Genomic DNA, 3,699 nt, shown 5'->3' on the forward strand with positions numbered 1-3,699 from the left:
AAATATATCTTCTGTAAAACTGTATGCTCATTTGTGAACACTCCAAGTTTTATTTCTCGCTATACAAGAAACAATAGACTTTTTGAGTTTTTGATACTTGTATCCTAGTTTTAGTTGAGAGACCCCAAGCCCTTAGCATTAAAGCCTGCCTCCCTATCACACACCTCCCCCTTAATAAGAAACAGGCCTATGCAAAATTCAGGAATAACGAGATGACTGTCCCTAACTTAGAGAACTGAGTGGGAATACGATAAGAGAACAGAGATAGGTGTGGTCACTGGTCAGGTCATGTGAGGCTACCTTCTAGTTGCCTAATAATTGTAGTTAACTAGTGCCAAGTGCTACTACTACAGACTAAGCAAAATTCAGAGCCAGGGATTGTCATGCCCACTCATGCCTGGAAGGACACGGTGTGTGCGAATTGTGTTCGGTGGTCTATGGCCCGTATGGCAGTGGCTTGAGAGCAGGGTTATAAGCCATGTACAGAGTAGAGAATGAGCAGGCTTATAAGCCATGTGCGAATTGGGATGAGGAGATGCATCTGGCTTGACCGCATCTATGGCCCATATGGCAGTGGCTTGAGAGCAGGGTTATAAGCCATGTACAGAGTAGAGAAAGAGCAGGCTTATAAGCCATGTGCGAATTGGGATGAGGAGATGCCATCTGGTTTGACTGCACATGATGGCTTGTTGCAACAATTAGCCGTCGGTGAACAGTAAATGCATGATGAGAAGACTAACCCTATTTCCAGGTGCTCGAGCTTGGTGTGGATAGTACAGACCATGTACCTGTGCCAATGCTTAGTGAACTTTCATATGCTAAGCTGCGCAAATTCTTTTCTGGGGATACAACAGACCAGCATAGCCATGTGATCGATCTAATATTGACACTAGATAAAGGAGGCATTGAACAATAGAAAATGGGTATTTGATATCAAAGGTGCCTTAACTGTACAGGTGACTTGAATATTTAACCATTGGAGTCTGGTGGATGATGTGGTCTTGGATCCTGCTATTTCTGATCAGCACTCTTGCTGCCTCTCTAAGACTGGCAGCTACAGCAGCAAATCTGCCTATGAGGCTTTCTTCATTGGTACTATCAGGTTTGCTCCTTGGAAGCGGGGATCTGGAAGAGTTGCGCTCCCCTGAAATGCAAGTTCTTCATTTGGCTTGCTCTCAACAACAGATGGTGGATGGCCGACCGTCTTGCAAAGTGTGGCTTGCCTCATCCCACTACGTGCCCTCTTTATGATCAGGTCGGGGAGACTGTCCAACATATTCTGATGTCCTGTGTCTTCTCTAGTCTAGGAAAGTGTCGGGGACCTAATACCGGAGTACCCAATGAGGTGGAGCTAATAACCATCGAACGTTGACGCTTCCGGTCAGACAAGAACGCTACTACACTTTTTGCCCGAACGACGGAAGATTGGTTCCGCCTTGCCCGACCCCCGAGGGCTAGACTCCGCCTCGCCCGACAGCTGAGGACTGGCTCCGCCTCGCCCGACGACTGCGCCCTGCTCCTTCACGATGACGAGCACGAGGTAAGACAAGACGTTCGGGTCAACCGCAGTACCGAGGACCATACCCTACACGCCTGCAGAAAAGTATCATCAGGATACGACGGGATGGGCGCGTTAAGCCCTTCCAGGCATGGCAGAGCCCGAACAGTGTTGTAGGCGTCGACTTTGGTCTTACAATGTTGCGGGTGCCGCCCTCAGCCCTCGGACGCGGATCCTGACACAAGCATACGACAACCACTACAATCCAAGAGAGAACTCACATCATCTACAGTGACGGACATATGGTCACTTCCCCGTCTACTCCTCGCAGGGTCACAGCTCGGCTCCCTGGCACGCCGCATCGTCCGCCGGTGTAGGATGGGACTTACCCACTTGCTGAATGAGGCTAGGGCACGGCCCTATGAGGATCAACGAACACGCCATCCCTGACACGGTCTGCCATGACAGCAGGGCAGGCACAGGGGGAAAGTAAGACCCGGCACCTTCGAAGGACCTCCTCTACCTTTGGTTTTTTCCTCTTTCTCCCATCTGTAACCCCTGCTCCTCCCTTGGTCTATAAAAGGGAGGGCAGGGAACCCACTAAGGGGATGGATCGATTCGACACACAACACACAGCCAAGCAGCAACCGAGCTCTCGGCATCCTTTCGACCTTTCCATCAGAGACTTAGGACCCGTCCCTCTCTCGACCGTTTGTACCCCCTACTACGAACCTTTTTCGGTACTAATAACATGAGCAGCAGCAAACTGGACGTAGGGACATTCTGCCCAAACCAATATAAACCTTGTGTTCTTTAGTACACCATCCGAGCCTAACGCGCAACAAATATAAATTTACTAGTTGGTGTTTGTTCGAAACAACGACAGCAAGTTTGGGCAGTCATTCTTCAGAAGCTGGGGCTGGTTTCCTTGTCTCCTCAATTGTCTGATACTCATTTCTCTAGCTGGTGGTGTAAGTCCATAAAAGGCTTGCCTAAAGATCCTAAGAAGGGCCTAAATAGCCTGATAATTCTGGTGGCCTGGAAACTTTGGAAGCATAGAAATTTCTGTGTTTTTGAGGGCAGCTCCCCAAGTATCCAGCTGGTTCTCAAAAATGTGAAAGAGTGTGCACTATGGTGTTTGGCTGGTGCTCGAAGCCTCTCCAAGTTGGTCTCCTCAGGTTTTCTGTGGAGTCAAGGGTTATTTTGCTTGATAGAATAAAAGCTATTATCGAAGCTTGATAGACATTGCTTTATAATTAAACGGTAATGTTAAGATCTAGGCAGACATTGATACATATATATATAGTTACACATTATCAGCGTGGAGTCAGGACCTAAGATTAAGATAAGTAACAGGGTTATTTTTTGTTGGTTGGTTAGCAGCAGTGTCCTGTTTGTAGTGTTAGTCGCTGAATTCTCACTCTTGGTAGTAGGAGAATTCTTACTCTCATCGAGAGAGGATGACACTAGGAGTTGGGGCAATTTTCTTGTCTATTTCTCACACAAGCTCACATAAATGCCATACCAACCTGAGGGGTTAGGGTTACATATTTATAGGCTGCTAGCCAGTCAAGCATATGCCAAGATGTTAGTCTAAGATTCTAATATGTTGTCCTAGCTAAGACGCTGTCCTCTAGTCTAAGATGTTGTCCTCTAAGATGCTGTCCTCTAGTCTAAGATGCTGTCCTAAAAACAGAAAAACAGTCACAAGGACCATGTGAGCATCACAGCCCCACAAAGACCAGCCACACATGAGACTTATCCATCATTCCCCCCCTAAGTCTTGTGCGTCGTCTTGTGGGAGAGTTGAACCATCCTGGTCCTGGAGCAGAGCTCAAGGAACTTGATCCTCCCAAGGGGCTTGGTGAGCAGGTCCGCAAGCTGGTCCTTGTGTTGATGTAGCTCGCCTTGATGCTCCCTTCCTCCAAACAGCCTCGGATGAAGTGGTACCTCACCCGGATGTGCTTGCTACGTTCGTGGAACACGGGGTTCTTTGCCAGGGCCAGAGCGGACTTGCTGTCCACCCTGAGCTCCACTGCTCTAGTGTCTCTGCCGAGGAGATCACCAAGCAGTCGAGCGAGCCAGAGCGCCTGAGTCGAAGCGGTGGAGGCCGCTATGTACTCGGCCTCGCAGCTGGATAGGGCCACCACCTGCTGCTTGACCGACTGCCAGCTAACGAGGCACTTGCCGAGGAAGAAGAG

This window comes from Miscanthus floridulus, chromosome 9, assembly GCF_019320115.1.
Source record: "Miscanthus floridulus cultivar M001 chromosome 9, ASM1932011v1, whole genome shotgun sequence".
NCBI classification, from domain to species: domain Eukaryota; kingdom Viridiplantae; phylum Streptophyta; class Magnoliopsida; order Poales; family Poaceae; genus Miscanthus; species Miscanthus floridulus.